The sequence below is a fragment of the Medicago sativa genome, chromosome 8 (assembly GCF_051527215.1).
Source record: "Medicago sativa cultivar Bolivia chromosome 8, Bolivia_mono, whole genome shotgun sequence".
Taxonomy (NCBI): Eukaryota; Viridiplantae; Streptophyta; class Magnoliopsida; order Fabales; family Fabaceae; genus Medicago; species Medicago sativa.
In genome coordinates, this window is record NC_140756.1 from 54,000,302 (window position 1) to 54,026,826 (window position 26,525).

The window sequence follows — 26,525 nt, forward strand, 5'->3', positions numbered from 1 at the left end:
CTTAGAAATCCTTAAGTTTTAGAGTATGAACTGTTTTGTATTGTGAACACAACTGATTGTATATCAAGTGTTCAACAAAAGGTGTAAGAGTTACGGTTGCATTGGTGAAAATGGGACCGAAAACGGAGCTACGAGCGGATTTTTACGCTCGAAAACGCGCAAGTGTGTTTTAATGACTGGTGCAAAACGCACGGTCTAGTACGGGATGTGCACAGACAGTGCGTTTTCTTCTGGATCGTGTGTTTTGATGTGCACAACTATGAACATGTTGTATGGTCCCGAAATTTCATTTTTTCGCATTTTAAGGCCCTGTTTGCACCTCTAAAATTCCCTAACCCTTATACCTACTCGAATAGGGTTTAAATGAGCTTTAATAAGTGGTTTAACATGGCTTAATCTTGAGGAAAAGTATGTTGGAACAAAATGTGTTTAACATTACCCTTTTGAGAGTTTTGTTGATAACAAGGTATTAAAAATTGACAATTGGGTATGCTAATATTTGTTCAAGTGTACATGACCATAGACAAAAATTTTATATCTTAAATAGGTTCTGGAAGAACAAAAGAGAGCTAAGGACTCAACAAAAAGGAAGCTTGAAGCATCTGAAGAGAAGTGCTCTTGAAATATAGTGCTCCTGAAATGATGACGTCATCAGAAGCAAGACTTAAAGCTTCAAAGGTTGTTCAATGGATTTAATCTCGTCTAAGCATTGCAGAAGACTAGAAGAGTGAAGCAACGACTATTTTGAAAGGATTTGAAGGCATTGGATGCTTGTTCTTTAAAGAGCGTTGAAAAAGTACAGTTGTACGAAGTGTACAACCACTAGCTCCACTACTCTATTTTTGTCTCTGCTACAGGACAAGAAAAAATAGCTCTGCCAACAACGATGTTCCTTCACAACTAGAATGGATTTGAAATTGATCCTTCATAGGACAATAACCATAACCTGCAAAAGATCATTGGTGATTGATCAAAGCTTCAAACGACTCTATTTTGATGTGCTGCCAATTTCACAACGTCTCTTTCACACCTCAATATAAAGGAGTGAAGACTTAGAGATTGGCAAGGACTCATCAACAATTTACAAGTGTCAAAACTCTGCTGGAATTGTTTTGCATTCAAAAGTTCACTTAGAATTTCTTAACAAAGATCATATCTTAGAAATTCTAAAGTCTTAAGAGTCTGTATCTGATTTGTATTGCGAACACCACTGATTGTATATCAAGTGTTCAACCTCAAACATTTTTCTTTGTAATTCTGTTTGATTAGAAGTCTCTTGCAGTTGTGCTTGAGCACTAGAAGTCTCTTGATTGTGTTCAGGAGCATAGGAAGTCTCTTGCAGTTGTGCTTGAGTAAGTTTGAAGTCTCTTGCTAGTTGTAGCAGTGAGCAGTTGTAATCAGATATTACATTTTAGTGAACTCTCCCTGGAAGTTCAAGGGGGACAGGACTACTTTCGGTTTGTGGAAGGAACCTGTATAATTGCTTTGTGACTTTCTTCTTTATCTCTCTCTGTTTTTATTCACTGTAAGTTAGTCCTGAACATCACTTCAGAAGTAGAACTCTATTTGCTTCTGATCATTGTTTTCAGCTTAGGAGAAAAACGAAGAAAAAGCTAACACAATTCAACCCCCCTTTCTTGTGTTTTTCTCACTTTCAATTGGTATCAAAGCTTTGGTCTGTTGTCTTAACACTTAACAGTGTAACAGAAAAAGATCTGAGAAAAACATGTATGGTGAATGCTCCAGTTCTAGATCTGGGAACAACAATGTTGTTCCATATGATTATGGTGACAACAAGAAATCTGACTCTGGAAAAGTTCCTAAGTTCAATGGAGATCCTGAAGAATTCTCTTGGTGGAAAACCAACTTCTACAGCTATGTCATGGGTTTAGATGAAGAACTATGGGACATACTTGAAGATGGTGTTGGTGACTTGGTCCTTGATGAAGAAGGAGCTGCTATTGATAGAAAGAAACATACTCCTGCTCAAAAGAAACTCTACAAGAAGCATCATATTATCAGAGGATCACTTGTCACTGCTATACCTAAAGCAGAGTATATGAATGAAGGATGATGAAACTATTAAGGAAATGTACTCAAGGTTTCAAACCCTAGTCTCTGGATTAAAAATACTGAAGAAGAGCTATGTTGCTTCTGATCATATTAGCAAGATACTAAGAAGCTTGCCTGCTAGATGGAGACTTAAGGTTACTGCTATTGAGGAAGCTAAAGATTTAAACACTTTAAGTGTTGAAGATCTTGTCAGCTCTCTCAAGGTTCATGAGATAAGTCTAAATGAACATGTGCCTGCTAATAAGAGTAAATCTATTGCTTTACCATCTAAAGGGAAGGCATCAAAAGCTCTTAAAGTTATTGAATCTGAAGAAGATTCACCTGATGGAGACTCTGATGAAGATCCTACTGAGAAGATGGCTATGCTCTCTAACAATCTTGAGTATCTGGCAAGGAAGAACATGAAGTTTCTGAGTAAGAGAGGTGGCTACAAGAGCTCCAAGAAAGAAGATCAGAAGGGTTGCTTCAACTGTAAGAAGCCTGGACATTTAATTGCTGATTGCTCTGATCTTCAGAAGGAGAAATCAAAGGATAAGTCAAAGAAATCAAGCTTCAACTCAAGGAAATTCAGAAAGCTGATTAAGAAGAGTTTAATGGCAACCTGGGAAGATTTGGACAGTGAATCTGTGTCTGAAAAGGAAGAAGCTGGAGATAAAGTAAACGTAGTTATGGGGTTAGTGGTTACTGTGACTTCAGAAGTAGAACCTGATTCAGATTCTGAAGATGAAAATGAGGAATATTCTAAAATTCCCAAAGAAGAACGTATTGAGTCTCTTAAAGAACTTCTTACACACTTTGAACTTAGAACCAATGATTTGAAAGATTTAAAAGAAAAATATTTTGATTTAATGAAACAACAAGAATCAACTCTATTGGATCTGAAAGCTTCTGAAGAAGGACTTAGAAGTTTTGACTTCATTTGTAAAACTTATGAAGAAAAGCTTAAGTTTCTTTGTCAGAAGCTACAAGAATAGTGTAATGGAAAGTCTTTAAGTAAACATGAAATTGCTCTTGAGGATTTTATTATATCCGGTATTGACAGAAGCAAAGTTGCTTCAATGATTTACAGCATTTACAGAAACAACGGTAAAGGGTTTGGATTTTCAGGAGGGAAACCTAATGAAATCAGTATTAAAACATGTTATGAATGCATCAAGGAAGGATTGAAAACCTTCTTTGTACCTGAAGGTGCTAAGTTTGAAACTGTAGTTTAGTCAGAACTTTAAGCATCCAGCTCTAAGGCTAAGATTACTTCAAAGCCAAAGAACTCTAAGCCAAAGGGGATGATAAACTCTGATTCTAAGAATTCATAGATCAAGATTCTGAAGAGATTAGAACCTGTTCCTCAGAGTCTGTTGAAACCTGAATCTAAAGTCCTGAAGTCTAAGTTTCAGAAGAACAAAACAGTTATTGCTCCTGGGGAATCTAAACCAAAAGGTGTTAAACCTAAGGTAATGATTAATCAGAAGTTATCAAACTTACAACACAAGGTACGAGAAGTGAAGAATAAAACTTCCAGTACTAACCTCAAAGGACCATAAAACATTGGGTACCTAAATATGAAATTGTCAATGCTACATGTAACACCCCGATTTTTAAATATTAATCCATTAATATTATTATAGGATAATATTAGTATTATTGATTGATAATATTATTATTATTATTATTATTATTATTATTATTATTATTATAATGTATTAGTTGCTAGATATTTTTAAATTAATTAGCTAGGTTACAGAAGTTATGAATAATGAGGAAGGGGTGTATGTAGTAAGTGTGTAGCGTTTATTGATATGGACGGAAGGTTGCATAAACAGCAAAGTTATATAGTTGTAGAAGGAATAAATAATCCAACTAGCGGTGCAAATAGAAAATCTGCTTAAGATTATGTGAGGAGGGCAAGGCCCATGTGGTGACTATATAAAGAGGAAAACATAGGAGAATTAGGGTTACAGATAACTTTTGTTGAACTTGAGAAAAGAAGAGAGGAGAAGAGGAAACCCTAGCCAAGGAGAAGAGAGCCAACGCTGCAGTTCCGGAGAATTCGAGGTAAGGGGGAGATTCCTTTCACTTTAGGGTATCTATTCTATGATGGGGGTTGTTTGAACTCTTTAAATATTAATGATGTTATGATGTGAATTTTGATGAGAAAATAACAATGAAGGTACATGATGATGACGTTGAAGGATTATATTTGAGGTAATCTAATTTAGGGTTTATGTGAATAGCAGAGTTAGTGGAAACGTTGGAAGTTACTTTTTAGTAACACCTGTCCCACTAACTTGGCAGTTACTCTGAGAAACTCTGACGTAGCTTATATGTACTGGTGTATAACGTAAGAGGGCAATGATGATTCTAAGTTTTGAATGTACTATCTCGCACGCCCCTATGTCATTAATGTTATGTTTGTTTGTCCCCTTCTGAATTGCAAACGTTTTACTCAAAACACTCAGACAAATCACACACTACTCACTTCACAACCTACACTTTCCTCTTTTCACTCTGTTTCTCTGCGAAGTAAGCTCGTCATCTTCAAACAAAACCCTAGAACCCTAAACTTTTATCGTCAACAATGGCATCCTTAAGCTCCATTCCAGAATCAAATATGCAAGAAGTAGTTCCAGAATCAACTACTCAAGAAACTCCTGCACATGAAATCAGAGGAAGAAGTATGTCTCTAGTGGAATGGGAACTCAATGTTCAGACTGAGAGTCCTGTAGATTTCATATCCTTGGCATATCATGGATGCGACATCAGAAGCTACTACGAAGCTCAAGGTCTGATGGATTACTTCACTATGTTGAATGGTCCAACTTACAAGAACCTAGTAAGGCATTTCTGGGTAAGAGCTCAGGTGTATGATCACAAAGCTTCTCAGGCAGAAATGGATGAGAAGGTTCTGATTGATCCCACTCTTACTGGGAAATCAAGGAAAGAAATGGGCTTGGTCCTTTCACGGTTACTGAAATTAGGTCAAGCATCATGGGAATTCCTTTCTTCATCTCTCAGGAAGTGATTGCAATTGTTTTCAGAAGACCATCAGGAGGAAGTTTCAAGGATGGTCTAGACAATAGCAAGAATAGTCCCTAGAATGAAGTTGTGAACAGGTCAATGTTCAATAGCAGGAAGAAAGGGGCTTACTGTGATTTGACAATGGAAAAGAAGCTGCTCCTGAAGATACAAAATGAAAATCTCCTACCAAAAGGTGGTGGTGGAGATCAACCTTCTTTGGAGCACAGAGTATTCCTTCATTACTTCATCACGAAGGAAAGTGCAAATGTGCCTAAGTATATCTTCAAGCACATGATCAAAGAGCTCAGGGAAAGCCATGATAACATAAGGTGCTGGATTCCTTATGGAAGGTTAATTTCAGAGATTCTTCATCAAGGAGGAATTCTGAAAGTACTTAAGGAGGTCAACATATTCACTGATGATCAGCTTGGCACTGAAATAGGCAAAGTAATCAATGGACAAACCCTCAGGAAGATGAAGCTGATAGAGAAGGGAGGTTTTAAGAAGCTGAGCACAAATCTGAAAGAATCAAATGTTGTATCTGCTCTAATGGATGAGTTTCCTCCAATCTGCAAGCAAGACCCCATTGATGTTCAGATGAACTACATTGTGGATCACTTTGAAAATACTGGTGAGACAATTAGGTTGTGTGATGTTCCAGACACCATGTATGGTGGTGCCTTGCCTGTGGCCAAGAGCAGAAAGACCAAAAGGAAAGCTCTTACAAAGGAAGAGTATCTAGATGATGCTTCTGAAGAACCTCAGAAGAAGAAAGCCAAGAAGGCCAAGAAGGAGAAAGTAACAGTTCAGGAGAACATAGTTGGCTCTGATGTGCCAACTCTCCTAGAAGAAGTTCAGGACTTAGATGCTGGTAAGGTCCTGAACAAAAGAACTAGAAGTGGCAAGACTGTTAGCACTTCTCAAACTTCTCAGCCATCATTACCTCAGAAGAAGAAGAAACATGCTATCAGGAAGCTAAAGATAGTAGAGTATGTATCTGAGGATGAAGAGCAGATTGGAGCTGCAACTAAGCTTGTCTCAAGAGAAGTCAAGAGCAAGAAAGCTGCAGAACAAGCTTCATTGCAGAAGGCTGATGAGATTGCTCAGGAGATGAGTGTTCATGCTGAACAACTCCTGAAGGATTCAAATGTTAAAGCAACCTAGATAGGAATTGAGCTCACTGAAAATCGTTAACAATTGGTAGTGGCTGGTGAGCTGTTGGAAGCTACTGAAGAAGTCTAGGAGGAGAGAGCTACTGGTTCAGAAGCTGATGCTTCAGGAGCTAATCAAGGTAATACTGTTTCTCCACATACTGCTAAGGTTATAGAAATAGATTCTAGTACTACCCTAGACTCCCACTCAACCTCTGTATCAAACTCCTCAATCTCTTCAGACATGGATGATGTTCCTCTGAACAAAATCTATGAAAAACTACATAAATCTTTATCCCCATCATTATCTACTAAGCTCAAGGAAAAGCCTGCTGATAACACTCCATATGAGCCCATGTATCCTTATGTTGATGATAGAATACATGACATGGCTCAAATGAGATTCAAGGTTTGTGAAAGACTGTTTGCTAACCATCCTTTCGAACCACCTATGATTGAACCTTTACGCTTTGTTCCTGCTGATGCAGATGTAATAGGTGAAAAAGTAGGTTCTGAGTCTGCAAACCATAATGTGTCCTCATCATCTCATCCTACTTCAGAACCATCTGTTTTAGAGAATCTGGTCAATCACTGCTCAGGTGAACTACCAGGTGTTGAACCTAACTCAGAAAAGGCCTCTGAAATAGCTTCTATGGAAGTTGTTTTAGAAGAAGCCCCTCAACAACAACCTGCACAAAGGCCACACTCTCCAAACCAATCTCAGCTAGAGTCTTTTCAATCTGAATCTGATGCTATCACTCAAGTATCAGAGGATCAAACTCAACATGTTCCTGAACCAGAAGTTACAATGGTAGCTGAACCAAGCTCAACCCATATTGGAGAAACTCTTAGTCCAGCCTTACCATTTGTATTGGAACGTGTTGATGATCCACCTTTTGTTTCCATCTCTACCCTGCTGTTGAAACAATCACATCGACCTCCACAACAACTGATTCAATATATATACCCTCTTCCTCAAACCTGGCCATTCAACCTTGTGCCCCTGCTAAAACAAATGTCCCTTCTCCACCCACCCTGTTTCTAGAATCTTATATATTAGCAGATGTGTGTGAGAACATATTTCAGGAGCTGAACAAGTTAGTTCAAGCAAGGAACAGTCTGGTCCATGAAGACAGCTATGAGAAGCAGTGGAAAAGATTAAAAGAGAGTAGACTTTGTCTTGACTGAGCTACAGAGAACTTGTCTTGATGCCCAAGACACTGCTCAAAACAAGTTTCAAGAGTGGCTGAAAGGGGTTGACATAAATTTGCAAGAAGTGAAAGTTCTGAGAACTTGGGTGCAAACTCCTTTATGCTTAAGAGGAAGAAATGCTACAGATTTCATTCCAACAGGAATTCATCCAAGAGAGCTGAATGCCAACTGGTTGACAAAGATGAATGTCAATCCAGTCTCCACAGAACTAGCCCTGCTGCAAAGGAATGCTGAATTGGAGAGTGAAAACAAGAAGCTGAAGAATGAGATTCTTAATCAGAAATTGATGCTGCTTGAGTACAAGGCAGCTTCAGAGGCTAAGCATGAAGAAGCCAGAATTAGAGAAGAGAACTTGATAAAAAGCAACAATGAGTTCAAGGAAGAAATGAGAAGACAATATGAGCTTACAAACAAGTTACTTCAAGAGTTGCTTCACAAACAAGTCAACCCTTAGTTGCACACCATATATTTTAGCTTGTTTAGTTCTCTCTTAAGTTTCTTTGTTTAACTACTTCTGAACAAGTTGTGCTTCTAACTTAATTTTGCATCTGATATAATTTTGCTTCTAAACAAGTTTTTGCGCTACTGATCAATTATTATGCTTCTGAACTTATGTTTATGTTTTTATAGAATATTTTCTCACTATCTTTTTTTCATCTCTTTCTTTTTGTCTTTAGTTTTTATACTTTTTGTTGATGACAAAAGGGGGAGTAGATGTATAGTATTTATAGGCTCTGAGCCCCATTAATTTAATTTTAAACAAGTTAAATTAATAGGACCTTCTTCTTATCTCTTAGTCTATTAATGTGAGATTATTCTGAGTGTTATTTCGTTCTTAAATGATGAATTTAATTAACAAGGATAGAATTAAGGGGGAGCTTACAAACCTCACCTTAAAGTACTATTAGACTCAGGGGAGCTTACAAACCTCAAACCCTTATAGTCAACTTGTTAATTAGATTAACAACAATTGCACATGTTAAATACTAATGTTTGTCATCATCAAAATGGGGAAGATTGTTGGAACAAAATGTGTTTAACATTACCCTTTTGAAAGTTTTGATGATAACAAGGTATTAAAAATTGTCAATTGGATATGCTAATATTTGTTCAATTGTCCAGAACCATAGACAAAAATTTTATATCTTAAATAGGTTCTGGAAGAACAAAAGAGAGCTAAGGAATCAACAAAAAGGAAGCTTGAAGCATCTGAAGAGAATTGCTCCTGAAGTGATGACATCATCAGAAGCAAGTTCATCAGAAGCATCTCATCAGAAGCTGAAGATCACCAGAAACTGAAGTTCACCAGGAGATGCAAGACTTAAAGCTTCAAAGGCTGTTCAATGGATTTAATCTCGTCTAAGCATTGCAAAAGACTAGAAGAGTGAAGCAACGACTATTTTGAAAGGATTTGAAGGCATTGGATGCATGTTCTTTAAATAGCGTTGACAAAGTACAGTTGTATGAAGTGTACAACCACTACCTCCACTACTCTGTTTTTGTCTCTGCTACAGGACAAGAAAAAACAGCTCTGCCTGCAACGATGTTCCTTCACAATTAGAATGGATTTGAAATTGATCCTTCATAGGACAATAACCATATCAGGCAAAAGATCATTGGTGATTGATCAAAGCTTCAAACGACTCTATTTTGATGTGCTGGCAATTTCACAATGTCTCTTTCACACCTCTATATAAAGGAGTGAAGACTTAGAGATTGGCAAGGACTCAACAACAATTTACAAGTGCCAAAACTCTGCTAAAATTATTCTGCATTCAAAAGTTCACTTAAAATTTCTTAACAAAGATCATATCTTAGAAATTCTAGAGTCTTAAGAGTCTGTATCTGATTTGTATTGTGAACACCACTGATTGTATATCACGTGTTCAACCTCAAACATTTTTCTTTGTAATTCTGTTTGATAAGAAGTATCTTGCAGATGTGCTTGAGCACTAGAAGTCTCTTGATTGTGTTCAGGAGCATAGGAAGTCTCTTGCAGTTGTGCTTGAGTAAGTTTGAAGTCTCTTGCTAGTTGTAGGAGTGAGCAGCTGTAATAAGATATTAAATTTTAGTGAACTCTCCTTGGAAGTGCAAGGGGGACAAAACTACTTCCGGTTTTTGGAAGGAACCTGTATAGTTGCTTTGTGTCTTTCTTCTTTCTCTCTCCCTATTTTTATCCGCTGTAAGTTAGTCCTGAAATTCTAGCGTACTTGTTTTATTAGGTTCTGTCAGATGTTTAAACGTTTGCGATGTTCTGATTAATGTTTCAACATCAAGCGATAAACAGATAACAAAACAAGAAAAATAAAGTGCAGAAAAATAAAGAACACAGGAAGTTTATTGACCTAGTTCAGCACAACACGCTTACATCTGGGGGCTACCAAGCCAGGAAGGAAATCCACTAGTGTAGTCCTTATTCAATAGCTCTCAGCAAACTCCTCGTTTACACTATATGACCTAGGACCTACCTGTCTAGACTTCAACCTAGGAACTCCTAGATCTGAGATCCCATCTCACTATCCTAATGGTCAGTCACTGCCCCAGTGACCTATCAGACCTCAAACACAATAAAATAGAAGTTAGCTTCCAACACAAACAACCAAACCTTGTTTCACAACTTCGGTTTGATGCACAAGAGTATCAATACTCACAAAACTAGTCCTAAACAAGTATCTAAACACGACACTAGCAAGAACACAGTAAAGATCCTAAATCTGCATCACAAACGATACAAGAGTAGAATACATGAAGACTCAAACCCTAAAAATCTAAACTTTTTAGCGTGACGGCTTGAATAAGCAATTAGGTCTTCAAGTCTTCCTTTTATACTGAAGCAGCTTGGGCTAAATAAATCATTGGGCTTCAGTAAACTTGCAGATCGGTTCAGCAAACCTGTAAAACAGAATCAGAAACAAATCTAGAAAGTCCTAATATGTCGGAACCTATATTAAAACATTCCAAATCGTAACAAATACTTCCTAAAATAAAATGTCTATTTTAGTAATATTCCACAGCTGATTCTAATAAGATATGCGCGTTACTTGGTCAGTAAGTAAAAGGAAATACGATTTCCTTAGAGGATAAACTGCACGCGTACAGATAAGGCAGAACCCAGGCACACCGAACCATGCCAGGATGTTGGAACATTGTATCCAACATCTCACAGAGCTACCTAACCACATGCTGGAACATTGGTTCCAACTTACAGAACAAGGATATTTGTTTTAGCAATAATTCAGCCAATACAAATACCCAACAATCTCCCCCTTTGGCAAATTTTTGGCTAAAACAAATTAAGCCCAATTCTTATGAAACTGAGGGATACAAAAATACCATTCCCCCAAGAGCATGAGCACACACCATTGAAGAAACAGCTAGCACACAGAATCTAAAGAGACACCATAGTTACACTTCCTCAAGTCATCACGAACACATATTCAAGAAGAAGAAGTAGCAGGTAGTATCACTCTAGAAAAAGCAAAAGTGTGAATACATAGAATACCTCACAGATCTTCAATCACAGCTTGAGCTGGCAGAGGTATTACACTGGATCAGAGACATGCAGCAGCGGATAGTCTCAAGAGCTAAGGAAAAAAATCCTGAGCTACACCTAGGGAACCTAAGTTCTTGTACAGATGATAAAGAGAGAACCAAATTCTCTCAAGAGCAGAGGAAAAATAAATTCCAATGCTACAGTCAAGGAAGATAACTTCCAACACAGAAGAGGAGAGATGCAAGCTCTCTCAAGAGCAGAGGAATAACAAGTTCCAATGCTACAGACATAGGATGTTCCAACATCCTTTAGCACATCAGACAGGAGTACCTGCCGCACATAGAGGCAAGGGAAAAAATAAATTTCCCATACCTATAGAGTACTGTCACCAAAAGACCATAGAAGCACAGGAACCTAAATTCCTATACTTACATGTGACAGACTAGAATGCCTTCAGAGAACTATCACCAATAGCATACAACAGTCAGGAAACACAAATTCCCAAACTTACAAGTGATAGATACAGATGTTTAAACTTCTGACTAAACATCCTTCACCCAGCTTGGTCAAAGCACAAGCACACATAGAAGTATCACTCCCCCTGAATATGAGATCTTATGAGTGACTACTTACAGGAATATTCCAATACTCTCCCTGAATATATGCATATAGAAAATCTGGACTTATAAAAGCTCCTAATGCATAGACAAATAAATTTCAGGATCTGGGCATAAGACATTCTAGGAATATTCACAACCTAGCAACTTTATCATCAGATACATGCTAGCAGACCAATCAAAGGTCACACATATAACACAGACATGTTCCATAAAATAAAGAATTTGCAAAGAACATGTACACTAGAATTCTAAGACAATACTCAGAATTACACCAAGATGTTGCAGCTGAAGTGCCAACATCTCCACATTGTCTATAGACATGTTCCAACCTTGGATAGAGCATTTGTCAGGAACATGTACAACATCTGAGAAAAACCAGAATCTCAGAAGCAGAGAGATGTTTTAGCACAAGTACTAACATCTACATTAGTCTTTATAGACATGTTCCAACATATCAGAGAATGTCAGCAAGGAACATGTACAAAAAAAATTGTTGAGAACAAATTCTCAGACTAACATGAAGACCTAACAAATCATCAAGATGTTGCGACATGAGAGCCAACATCTACACACATGCCTGAAATAGTTGCTGAATGCAACAACATATAATATGAATAATAAGCACTCAGGCATACACAAATAGGTATATTATAGATACATGCAAAGCAGCACATATACAGAAGGGAGTATAAGCAAGAAACATCAATTTTTCTCCCCCTTTTTAGCCACAAAATATGCCAAACAATATAGAGTACACAACACATTGTAATAATCCAAGGTTTGCATGCATTAACCAAAAAAAAATGTAACACATAATAGCTGGAAAACAAAATAGAGTGCTGAAGAGAATACGGTTACAGACCAATTACAAAACAAACAATCATTCAGCTGCCTCTGAGCTGCTTCCAGTGGCTTCTGCATCATCCAGATCCTCATCACCAGTATCAGCCTCTTCCTCATCCTCATTGACAGCCTCAGCATCATCATCATTCCCAGCATCTTCATTACCACCAGCATCTTCTTCATCATTCTCAGCACCTTCCATTTCCAAGGCATGGATCATTAGTTCAAACTGGGCCTTCCTTTCATCCAGCATGACACAAGTATCTTTCAGAGCAGCAATGATTTCTTTCTTAGTCATGGTCCCTGCAGCAGGGTTGGAGGTGGATGTTCTAACAAGATCTGGAGCATGATTGTCTCCAAAAAGTTTTTGATGAATGGTGAGAGGGGAGTCTCTTTTCTTTGGTAGATCAGAGGCAGTGACAAGACCAGGATGTTGGTCAAGAATAATACTACACAACAGTGAGGGAAAGGCTATAGGAAATCTGACAGCATCAGTTTTTGCATGTCTCACGGTTTGATCAAATATGTATCTACCAAAGTCCATCTTAACTTTAGTGCCCACTGCATATATAAATTTAGCCAAACCTGTTGCAATATCTGATGTGTGAGTTGTATGTACCCAATTTGTTGCTCCAATTCTGTTGAGAATAGCATACTTTACACTCAGCTTTCTAGACTAGATTTTTCCTCTCTTTGGCCAAGTTCTTACCTTGTTAGCAGTCACCTCCCTGCACACTTGATTGTCAGTTGCTTCCAGCTCAACTACCCCTTCTTCAGCACTCCCCAGAAACTTGTTGATGATGTTGGGTGAAAAGTTGACACATTTGCCTCTGACATATACTTTATGATATTCCCTTCTCAGAGGGTTGTCACAATCTTCCGGAATGTTTACCACAAACTCTTTAACCAGTTTCTCATAACACTCTCTAAGACTGCACACAGTTTTCATAAGTCCTGCTTCTTTGATTAGTTCCATTTCCTCTTTGATTTTAACAGTCTCTTCACTCAGTTCTCTTTCAACAGCCACCCTTCTGTGATAGATAAACTTCCATCTGAGTGCAGATTAGGGAAAATGGAATGAGACATTGTCAATAGGCACTTTTTCAACAGTCTGTGCCCCCTTTTTCCCAGCAGACTTCATTCTTCCAGCAGTGGTGATGTTTGGAACATCTTCCTCAACATCATGGTCTGACTCACTTGAGGAAACCACTTTTCTTTTCTTTGAACTTCCACCAGTAGTTTTCACATGAACCTTACTCCATCCCTTCTTAGGACCTATTCCAGTGGTTTTTGTTCTCCTGGGAGTTTCAGTTGCTGACGCAGTCACTTTCTTAGGAACAGTGGTGGAGGGTGTTACAGCCACCCCTTTGTTGCTTCTTAGCCTCTTTGCCATACTACCAGCAGGAGTTTCTTTTATAGGAATGTCTTCCTGATCCACTTCATCCACATCAACCACATTATCATCCTTCTCTTTGTCCTCAGATTCTTCTTCCTCCTCCACTTCTTTAGAGACCTCTTCTGACTTTTCTCCTTCTTTGCCATCCTTTTTAGAGTTACCAGAGTTTGCATCTGTTTCTGGCTCAATCTCTTCAGTAGGATCCATACTCTCACCATCAACAGTAGTCCCACCAACAGAGTTCTCAGGTTGGTCCAAGGATGTTTCAACATCCGGTCCAACATTCTCTCGATCATGATTTTTACCAACAGAATCATCAGTCGTTGCCTTGTTAGCATCATCAGTGTCCATATTTTCAGTGCTTTCTATAGCATCATTCAAGTCTTCTAATCCTAGTTTTCTACCAGTCTCAGAAGCATTTATAGTAAAGGTTTCAGCGAGATTACCTTCTGTGATGTCAGGGACAGATTTTTCTTCCCGCAGAGTTGGAACATCATCTGATTCCTTAAGTGTTTCTTTGCCCTTATTTTGCATCATTTCCCGCTCAGAGACATTGGCCTGAGAATCTCTTGATTCGCTTTTCTTGGCAGATTTCTTCTTGTCAGCAGATTTGGAAATGGCTTTCTTTTTGGTAGGGATGGGAGCAACGGTTGTGAGAGGCTCAATCCTCTTAGGAACAGAGGCTTCTTTGTTATGACGATCTGAAGTACTCCTCTTTGAGGGTGTCAGGTCTGATTTGAATTTCATGGTGAGTTGAAGTGGGTATGAAGATTTAGTTTGATAGGATGAAAGATGGTGAATAATCGACAGTGAAGAAATGCAAGCGGTTTCAAGTAGTTTTGAGAAAGAACATGACAGACTAGGGTTAAAAGGGAAATGATTGCACATTGTTGGGAGTTGAATGAGGAAGTGAAAGAAACTTCTTGAAAAGTCGTGGACCAATGAGAGGAGAGAGAACCAGAAATTACCAGCACACTTCTTGCACAATAACTGCTTTATTTTTAAAACTAGTGAATAGTCTGTTTTGCCCCTAATCATCTCTGTGTTTTCAAGGAGTTTTGTGTCCATAGAAAATAAGATGTCTTTGGTAGAAATAAGTTCCTTTACAGTTACATCCTGAATAAACTGATTTTGAATCTTTACATGACTATTTTCAGAGGAGAGCCTTCTCAAGTTGTTCAAATTTTCAAGGTATGAGAGGTCATGACTTTCGCAACTCATATGAGGTTTCAACTTTCTACTCAACATTGAGTCTTGTTCTGAGATTTGATTCTCTTCACGAGGAGCCCATATATAGCAATCATTCTCTGATCTAATTCCTCTCATTCGAACTTTTCCTACTTGATCAGTAACATGAAATTCAGTTTTGGTGAAGTTTACTTCTAATCCTTGGTCACAAAGTTGACTGATACTAATTAAATTGGACACAAGTCCCTTGACTAAGAGAACATTTTCAAGTTTGGGGAATTTCTTGTTGCACATATCTCCCTCACCCTGAATTTTTCCATTTCTCCCATCACCAAAAATGACATACCCCTTTTTTCAAGACCTTATATCCTTAACCAAGTTTCTTACCCCAATCATATGTTGAGAGTGAAGGAAAATCGAATAAAAGAATGGAGTAGAAGCAGCGGAATAATTTCGATTTTCTTTCCTTGGATCATTACGAAATTCAAACATGAATCAGTGATTCGATTGTTACCTTGAAGTGTGAAATCTGAAAGCTGAAAACTGGAAACTGGAATCTCGATCACAGCCAAGCAAGCAGCAAGCAGCAAAGCCTCTAGCAAGTCCACACGAACAGTGCTCCTCCAAAACTCGGTGCTAGCCAAGGAATCAGAAGCGCAGAGAAGAGGGTTGCTTCAAAACGTGTAACCAAAAACTTCAGCACTAGAGTTCTATTTATAGAACTTCTAGTGTGCTCTGCAAGTCAGAAGTCACTATTGGGCTTCAGTAAGCCCAACAACGAGTTTAGTAATTTTGCTAACTAATTAGCGTTATTTACTAAACGCACCCCTTATATAAGTCATACTTATATATTTCTCTTTTGACTGTTCTTTGTGTGTGACCCTATAGGTTCTAGTCACGTTGGCAATAATATTAAATCTAATATTTAATATTATAAACAATGAGCGGTATCTAGCAACACATCATTGCTACCCAAGTGACAAGAATGTCAAGTGATCTGACGAAACCTTTCCATGATAATACTCATGTGTACACTTACTCCTTTGTCTCGATATCTTTATTGATCCCAAGGCATAGATATTTTGTCACCCTTGTATAGATCAATATTTATATTTCTTGATTCCAAAATATACTGAATAACGAATAAGTCCAATATCTTATATTGACTTAGTTCGGCATGGCCATGCAGTTTTACAGTCATATTTCATCAAGAGGCCTAAAGATATATCTCCTGTTTATGAGGAGGGACAAATCCCATCTAGGACACTCATGTCCCTCAGCATGATTCATCAAGTACCCATCAACCAACGTTATGGTTATCCTGTTACAGACAACGTTAGAATGGCAACAAAGCACTTGAATCCACATCTAGGAATCATAGTGGTTTCAGGTCTAAGAGCGATATACATTATTATCATTGTGAGAATATCTTATGACAATATCATAACATACTATGTAGTATTCTCACGGTGGGTCAATCCAGTATAAATATTACTCCTAATACTTATACCTATGTATAGACTTAATATCTCATATCTATGACCCATGAGATGCGGTCATCAGTCTACATACATAATAGTCTCGATGCTTTATTATTATCCTTTATTCATATTAAAGCTTTGACTACGGATGCATTTAAGAATAGCGTTCTTTATGATAATGTAATCTCATGATTAAGTCACACTTAATTATATTATTACACGAACTATCTATTCTAAGGACTTTATTAACATTACATAAATATAATAAAGAGTGCCATATATTATTCAATAATAAAAGTCATGATACATAAGATAAGTTTAACATAAATTATTGGCCTCTAGGGCTTACACCAACAATCTCCCACTAGCACTAGAGCCAATCAGGCATAAACCTAATACCCATAGATCTAGTATGACCATCATGCTTCTGCTGGGCAAGAGCTTTAGTAAGTGGATCAGCAACATTCTCTAATGTTGGTACTTTGCATATTTTAACATCTCCTCTTTCGATAATCTCTCGAATAAGATGATAGCGCCTTTGTATGTGTTTGGATTTCTGGTGAGATCTAGGTTCTTTGGCTTGTGCGATTGCTCCATTGTTATCACATAGTAATTCAATGGGATCCACAATACTTGGAACTATTCCAAGATCAGAAATGAATTTCTTAATCCAAACAGCTTCCTTTGCGGCATTAGATGCAGCAATATACTCGGCTTCTGTTGTAGAATCAGCGACTGTTTCTTGCTTTGAACTCTTCCAGCTCACAGCACCGCCATTTAAGCAAAACACATATCCAGATTGCGATTTAAAGTCATCATGATCTGTCTGAAAACTAGCATCAGTGTAACCAATTACAGAGTGCTCTTCTTGACCTCCATAGATCAAGAAAGTATCCTTAGTTCTTCTCAAGTACTTAAGGATATTCTTGACAGCAATCCAATGATCATTGCCAGGATTAGACTGGTATCTGCTCGTAGCACTCAAAGAATACGAGACATCTGGTCGAGTACATAACATAGCATACATGATAGACCCAATTGCTGAAGCATATGGAATATCACGCATTCGATCTCTTTCTTCGTTAGTCGAAGGGGATTGAGTCTTTGATAGATTTATACCTGACGACATAGGGATGAATCCTTTCTTGGAATCATGCATATTGAAACGTCTCAGGACTTTATCTATATATGTACCCTGACTTAAGCCAAGCAATCTCTGTGATCTATCTCTATAGATCCTGATTCCTAATATATAGGAGGCTTCACCTAAGTCTTTCATAGAAAAGCATTTCCCTAACCAAGTTTTGATTCCTTGTAATGTAGGGATGTCATTTCCGATTAACAATATGTCATCCACATATAAAACCAGAAATGAAACTATGCTCCCACTAACCTTCTTGTAAACACAAGGCTCATCTTCATTTTTAATGAATCCATATTGTTGTACAGTTTCATCAAAACGAAGATTCCAACTTCTGGAAGCTTGCTTCAATCCGTAGATTGATCGCTGTAATTTGCATACTTTCTTGGGTGCTTTAGGATCACCAAATCCTTCAGGTTGTGTCATGTACACATCCTCAAGAAGATTTCCATTAAGGAAAGCAGTCTTGACATCCATTTGCCAGATTTCATAATCATGGTATGCAGCGATAGCAAGTAAGATCCGAATGGATTTAATCATTGCAACTGGTGAAAAGGTTTCATCATAGTCTACACCATGAATTTGTTTGAAACCTTTAGCAACCAATCGTGCTTTGTAGGTATTAACCTTTCCATCCATGTCGATTTTCTTTTTGAAAACCCACTTGCATCCTATAGGATTAATTCCTTCAGGTGCTTCAATCAAGTTCCAAACTTGATTTGTGTACATGGAATCCATTTCAGATTTCATGGCTTCAAGCCACTTCTCAGATTCAGGACCAGTAATGGCCTCTGTGTAAGTCACAGGCTCATCTTGGTCCATGAGCAATACATCACCCTCTTTTGATATGAGATACCCATATCTCTCGGGTTCTTGACGTATCCTGCTAGACCTACGTGGTTCTTGTGTTACTGGAATAGGAATTTCTGTCACAACAGTTTGTGTATCCTGTTCCTGTTCCTCCATCGGTATGTCTTCACTTTGTGGGTCTTGAACTTCTTCAAGATCTACTTTGCTCCCACTGATTCTTTTGGAGACAAAATCCTTTTCAAGAAAGACTCCATTTCTGGCAACAACAATTGTTCCCTCAGAAGGTTTGTAAAAGTAGTATCCTCTAGTTTCTTTAGGATATCCGACAAAGAAACATTTATCAGATCTTTGTTCAAGCTTAGTAGACATAAGTCGTTTTATATAAGCTTCACAACCCCAAATCTTTAAATGTCCCACATTGGGTTTTCGACCATTCCATATCTCATATGGTGTCTTTTCTACCGCTTTGGATGGAACTCGGTTAAGTGTATAAGCTGCAGTTAATAAGGCGTATCCCCATAAGGAGTTTGGAAGTTTAGCATGACTCATCATTGATCGGACCATGTCTAACAAGGTTCGATTTCTCCTTTCGGAAACACCATTCCATTGTGGAGTTCCAGGAGGTGTGAGTTGGGACAAGATCCCGCATTCTTTTAGATGATTGTCAAACTCTAAGCTCAAATACTCTCCACCTCGATCAGATCGAAGCATTTTGATTTTCTTGCCTAGTTGGTTTTCTACTTCATTTTGAAATTCCTTGAATAAAGTAAATGATTCAGATTTATGTTTCATTAGATACACATATCCAAATCTACTAAAGTCATCAGTGAATGTGATGAAGTAGTGAAAACCTCCTCTAGCAGTTATGTTTAGGGGTCCACACACATCAGTATGTATGAGACCTAAAAGATCACTAGCCCTTTCACCTTGACCGGTAAATGGAGCCTTTGTCATTTTCCCTAACAAACAAGATCGACATGTTTCATATGATTCAAAATCAAAAGAGTCCAAAATTCCATCTTTATGGAGTTTAGAAATGCGATTCTCATTTATATGGCCTAAACGACAATGCCAAAGGTAAGTCGGATTTAACTCATTTGGTTTCATCCTCTTAGCATTAATGTTATAGATAGGCATATCAAGATCTAGGATATAAAGTCCATTAATCAAAATTGCATTAGCATAAAGAATATTATCCAAATAAACGGAACAACATTTGTCCTTTATTGTAAAATAAAAACCAGCCTTGTCCAAACAAGAAATTGAAATAATATTCCTGCTAATGGCAGGTACATAATAGCAGTTTTCTAAATTAATTAAAAGACCACTAGGTAAGGTCAATACATAAGTTCCAACAGCTAAAGCAGCAACTTTTGCTCCATTTCCAACTCTAAGATCGACCTCGCCTTTTGCCAATGCTCTACTCGTTCTCAGGCCCTGCACATCAGTACAAATATGAGAACCACATCCAGTATCTAATACCCAAGATGTAGAAGTAGACATATTAATTTCTATAACAAAAATACCTGCAGAAGTAGTAGGAACATTTCCATTCTTCTTGTCTTCCAGATACTTTGGGCAGTTACGCTTCCAATGCCCCTGCTTGTTGCAGTAGAAGCACTTGCCCTCCTTAGCCACGCCTCCAGTAGGCTTCAAAGCTTTGGTATATGGCTTGGCAACAGATTTGCCTTTGCCATTTCCCTTAGACTTATTAGGCTTCTTATGGTGCTTTTTGGACTTGCCATTATTAACCATTAAAACGGCAGCAACCTTTCCCTTTCCCTTCATATTTTTCTCAGCAGTTCTCAACATAGCTGCAAGCTGTGGAAGTGTTTTGTCCATGTCATTCATGAGAAAGTTCTGGACAAAACTGCTGAAGCTTTCAGGCAACGATTGCAAGATAAGATCAACAACAAGTTCCTGCTCAAGGACAAATCCCAATCGAGCTAGGTTCTCAGAGTACCCAATCATTTTGAGCACATGAGGTCCTACGGGACTTCCTTCTGACAGCTTGGTAGAGAAAAGGGCCTTAGAGACATCAAACCTTTCATGCCTAGCCTGCTCTTCATAAAGAGTCCTTAGATGTCCGATCATATCGAACGCAGCCATCCCTTCATGCTGTTTTTGCAGCTCGGGAGTCATGGTGGCTAGCATGATGCAAGAGACTTCTACGGAATCATTGAGATGCTTGGTATGAGCATTTCTTTGAGCCGCAGGAGCTCCAGCAGGTGGTGCCTCAGGAACGGGTCCATCAAGCACATACATCTTTTTCTCGTGGGTGAGGACAATCCTCATGTTACGGTACCAGTCAATAAAATTTGTTTCAGTCAATTTTTCCTTTTCAATGAGTGATCGCAAAATGTTGTTTGAAGCGTTATTGGCCATCTACAATTTTTAAAATATACAAAATAAGTATCATGAAAATAACATATTTAATTTGGCCTTTAATTAAATACGCTCCCACTATTTTACTCAAATCAAATGACCTTCAAACATTTGACTCGGAAAATCCCGTTGGAAGATTTTCTAGTGGATTGAAATCCTTATTTCACCTTGCTTTAAGTCAACGGGGGCTGTACTTAAAACTCAGCTATTTAGGTAGGAACATTTCCAATTGTATCATATACAACTTTCAAATCAATTAGGTGAATAACTCTTTATTCAAATCTATCATATAGACATTACCCAATTATAGCTTCTAAATTTATTCTAATCTTATTAAAATTAATTTAGTTAAGTTAGACCCAAAAGAATAACACTTGGGTAAATTGGATTACCGCACCGCAACTTACTAGTATAAAATATGCGCTTCACGGAGGCAAAACCCACATATTCGATATTAGTCTTGAAGGGTGTTAAACTTTTGGAAAGCATTGAACTTAATATTTTGAATTGAAGGATTTTTATTAAATTTGATCTCACCTCACCACGGCTTATATATCACATATATTCGCACTCCAATCATAACATGCATAACAATTATACAATAATAAAAGTGACATGATTATGGCCTCCTAACGTTATGACTCTCTCAAGCCAATGAGAGAATCTAAACTAATCCTAGAAACGACCTTGCTTCTCCAAGCTGGACCTCCAGGACTATCCTAACGCCTTCAGCCCTATTACCTACTTGTATTCTATTTACATTACATAATAAGAAACTCGTTTTACATACGAGGGAGTGGATGAGAAGAGAATGTACAAATAGAATATGAGAGAGAGGCACGACACGCAGGCCGTATTTCAAAATCCAAACAAAATAAAATAAAAAGGACTAAGGCCATAATCATTCACACACATAATAATAACAAACACACTTTTATTATTATTAAGGTCTTTATAATTAAAATAAATTAAATTAAAATTTGACATATGATCACACTACGCAGATTAGTTGGGGGTTTAATTGAGTACCAAAATATATTAAATTGAGTACAAAAATATATTATATTAAGTACAAAAATATCTCATATTATGTACCAAAATATATTTTATTGAGTACCAAAATATATTATATTATGTACCAAAATATATTTCAGATCAAGTACTAAAATATATTAGATTGCATACCAAAATATCTCAGATTGTGTTCCAAAATATTCTAGATTGCGTATTTTGCATCAACACTTGACACGTTTCTGATTACCCTAATCCCGCATAACAATCTGATCTTATTAAACAAGTACTCTGATTGTTTATTCATATATCATGATCGAGTCTAGGATGCTTCACCAGAGTACATAGAATCGGTTACGAAGCTCCATACATCAGATCAATTAATATAAACAAATATCATCTGACTTATTTAAACTATGATCAAATCCAGTATATCACATACACTGTTGTTATACAGAATTTACCAATCATGCTTCTGTCGATATGTATAATCGAAAGGTTTGATGTTTCACCAGAAACGGTTTCTGAAACATCAAAGCAAATCGAAAAGCCATGCACATAGACGTGTTTGATATTATTATTAACTGCATTTTATGATCGATCAATTATGTTCCTGTCGATATGTATAATCGAAACGTCGATGTTTCACCAGAAACGGTTTCTGAAACATCGAATCAAATCGAAAAGCCATGCACAGAAAACATAATATAATACGATGCCAATTTTTAATTCTCTTTATTATTTAATTTCGTTCAATATGTTTAATCAAATTAAAACATAAAGCGGTAACAAAGCAATCCGATTCAAGGTTTCGTAATTGGCTCTGATACCACTGTAGGAAAATCGAATAAAAGAATGGAGTAGAAGCAGCGGAATAATTTCGATTTTCTTTCCTTGGATCATTACGAAATTCAAACATGAATCAGTGATTCGATTGTTACCTCGAAGTGTGAAATCTGAAAGCTGAAAACTGGAAACTGGAATCTCGATCACAGCCAAGCAAGCAGCAAAGCCTCTAGCAAGTCCACACGAACAGTGCTCCTCCAAAACTCGGTGCTAGCCAAGGAATCAGAAGTGCAGAGAAGAGGGTTGCTTCAAAACGTGTAACCAAAAACTTCAGCACTAGAGTTCTATTTATAGAACTTCTAGTGTGCTCTGCAAGTCAGAAGTCACTATTGGGCTTCAGTAAGCCCAACAACGAGTTTAGTAATTTTGCTAACTAATTAGCGTTATTTACTAAACGCACCCCTTATATAAGTCATACTTATATATTTCTCTTTTGACTGTTCTTTGTGTGTGACCCTATAGGTTCTAGTCACGTTGGCAATAATATTAAATCTAATATTTAATATTATAAACAATGAGCGGTATCTAGCAACACATCATTGCTACCCAAGTGACAAGAATGTCAAGTGATCTGACGAAACCTTTCCATGATAATACTCATGTGTACACTTACTCCTTTGTCTCGATATCTTTATTGATCCCAAGGCATAGATATTTTGTCACCCTTGTATAGATCAATATTTATATTTCTTGATTCCAAAATATACTGAATAACGAATAAGTCCAATATCTTATATTGACTTAGTTCGGCATGGCCATGCAGTTTTACAGTCATATTTCATCAAGAGGCCTAAAGATATATCTCATGTTTATGAGGAGGGACAAATCCCATCTAGGACACTCATGTCCCTCAGCATGATTCATCAAGTACCCATCAACCAACGTTATGGTTATCCTGTTACAGACAACGTTAGAATGGCAACAAAGCACTTGAGTCCACATCTAGGAATCATAGTGGTTTCAGGTCTAAGAGCGATATACATTATTATCATTGTGAGAATATCTTATGACAATATCATAACATACTATGTAGTATTCTCACGGTGGGTCAATCCAGTATAAATATTACTCCTAATACTTATACCTATGTATAGACTTAATATCTCATATCTATGACCCATGAGATGCGGTCATCAGTCTACATACATAATAGTCTCGATGCTTTATTATTATCCTTTATTCATATTAAAGCTTTGACTACGGATGCATTTAAGAATAGCGTTCTTTATGATAATGTAATCTCATGATTAAGTCACACTTAATTATATTATTACACGAACCATCTATTCTAAGGACTTTATTAACATTACATAAATATAATAAAGAGTGCCATATATTATTCAATAATAAAAGTCATGATACATAAGATAAGTTTAACATAAATTATTGGCCTCTAGGGCTTACACCAACAGAGAGCATCCACTGTCAAAGTACCAAGTGTCACTAAAAGATGTTCCCTGAGATGTGAGAACCATTAGTCCAATATTGTTGCATTTTGGTATCCATCTATAACTTGATGTATCAGGATAACCATACAACTTGTAACAAAATGGTCTTATATGACCTTTCTTCTTACAGTGATGACATATCCAATGTTTTGCCTTATTGTTCTTAGTATTTAGATGTTCTCCTGAATGCTGTAACATTTTCTTTTTAGTAGATGAAGTATTGGTACTGATGTCCTGCTTTCCTTTACTTATTATCCTATGATCTTCTGGTGCATAAGCAATGTTACGGTTCAGTTGTCTTTGATTTAATGAACTATAATTGAACCCCATACCTTTTGGATTTTCCTTGACTTGTCCCTCTAGAAGATCATCCAGGATATTAGTACCAGTTGTCATCATTTTCATCTGCTTCTTAATATTCTTAAGTTGAGAGTTAAGAAGCCTTACCTTATCATTGAGTTCAGAAATATTTGCCAGATGATTTCCTCTTTCAGCCAGTAGTTGACTATTTGCCATTTTCTGATCTTCCAGCATCTGACATATCTCTGCACTTCTGTCATGCAATCCATTGTAGGAGATAACAAGCTCATCATAATCTGACTTTTCTTTACGTGTTCCTGTATCAGAAGAGATTCTACCAGTCATGGCAGTCACCTGCTTAGTAGCCTTGTTATCAAAATTTCTTTCAGATAAATCTTCATCCAACCAGGTGCCATTAAGGCTTTTCTTTCGTTTCTTGAAAGGTGTGGCACATTCTGTCATAGTGTGACCATATCCTTTACATTCATGACACTGATCCCTTCTGGAGTAATTAATCTTATCAGTAGTTCCTGCTTTGTTCATATCTTCTTGTTGTTTACTGATGTTGTATCGGATGTTCTGACCATTTCCTCTAGGTCCCCAACTAACTTGTTCCAGAACCTTGTTAAATTATTTTCCGAAAAATGCAATTGCTTTGGTGAGTTCTTCATCCGATACATATTCTTCCTGAGAATCATTTGTGTCACTGTTAGATGAAAAGGCTATGTTTTTCTCTTTCATCACTTCTTTGTGATTGATTATAATTTCAAAATTCTGAAGAGATCCAATTAATTCATCAATCCTCATATTAGAGACATCCTGAGCCTCTTCTATAGCAATGACTTTCATGTCAAATCTCTTGGTTAGAGATCTGAGAATCTTTCTTACAAGTTTTTCATCAGAGATTTTTTCTCCAAGAGATGCAAAGGAGTTTGCAAAATCTAGAATATTCAGGTGGTAGTCCTGAATGCTCTCATCTTCCAACATTTTCATATTTTCAAATTTTGTAGTAAGTAATTGGATTTTAGCACTTTTCACTTTAGTTGTACCTTCATGTGTAGTTTTGAGAATCTCCCATGCATCCTTGGCCACAGTACATTGCTTGATCAGTCTGAACATGTTCCTGTCTACCCCATTGAACAGAGCATTCAATTCCTTTGAGTTTCTAAGAGCCAATTCATCTTCATCAGCACTCCATTCTTCTTCTGGTTTCAACACATCAGTCCTGTTGCCATCAGCATCAAGTTGTACAGGATGTTCCCAACCTCTCAGAACTACCTTCCATGTTTTGCTGTCAATGGATTTGAGAAAAGCACACATACGTGATTTCCAATAATCATAGTTGGAGCCATCCAACAGAGGAGGCCTGTTTACAAATCCACCTTCCTTGTCCATAGTGCTATAATAAAACTCCCTGTAGCTCAACCTAAAACAGGCAGGGTGCCTGCTCTGATGCCAATTGAAATTCTAGCGTATTTGTTTTATTAGGTTCTGTCAGATGTTTAAACGTTTGCGATGTTCCGATTAATGTTTCAACATCAAGCGATAAACATATAATAAAACAAGAAAAATAAAGTGCAGAAAAATAAAGAACACAGGAAGTTTGTTGACCCAGTTCAGCACAACACGCTTACATTTGGGGGCTACCAAGCCAGGAAGGAAATCCACTAGTGTAGTCCTTATTCAATAGCTCTCAGCAAACTCCTCGTTTACACTATATGACCTAGGACCTACCCGTCTAGACTTCAACCTAGGAACTCCTAGATCTGAGATCCCATCTCACTATCCTAATGGTCAGTCACTGCCCCAGTGACCTATCAGACCTCAAACACAATGAAATAGAAGTTACCTTCCAACACAAACAACCAAACCTTGTTTCACAACTTCGGTTTGATGCACAAGAGTATCAATACTCACAAAACTAGTCCTAAACAAGTATCTAAACACGACACTAGCAAGAACACAGTGAAGATCCTAAACCTACATCACAAACGATACAAGAGTAGAATACATGAAGACTCAAATCCTAAAAATCTAAACTTTTTAGCGTGACGGCTTGAATAAGCAATTAGGTCTTCAAGTCTTCCTTTTATACTGAAGCAGCTTGGGCTA

At 37.4% G+C, this 26,525-nt stretch overlaps 1 long non-coding RNA gene and 2 pseudogenes across 1 annotated transcript; 1 reads left to right on the forward strand and 2 right to left on the reverse strand.

Annotated features, from left to right (window-relative positions):
* Nucleotides 1–4,648: 4,648 nt before the first annotated feature.
* On the forward strand, nt 4,649–6,252 carry LOC146899553 (uncharacterized; annotated as a pseudogene).
* A 3,535-nt stretch (nt 6,253–9,787) lies between these two features.
* Nucleotides 9,788–26,357, reverse strand: LOC146899554 (uncharacterized). Its single transcript, XR_015023944.1, has 2 exons — nt 26,042–26,357; nt 9,788–9,919 (listed from the first exon to the last, which is right to left on the reverse strand). It is a non-coding gene; the product is annotated as an uncharacterized LOC146899554 (long non-coding RNA).
* Nucleotides 16,735–17,538, reverse strand: LOC146899555 (secreted RxLR effector protein 161 pseudogene; annotated as a pseudogene).
* Nucleotides 26,358–26,525: the final 168 nt, after the last annotated feature.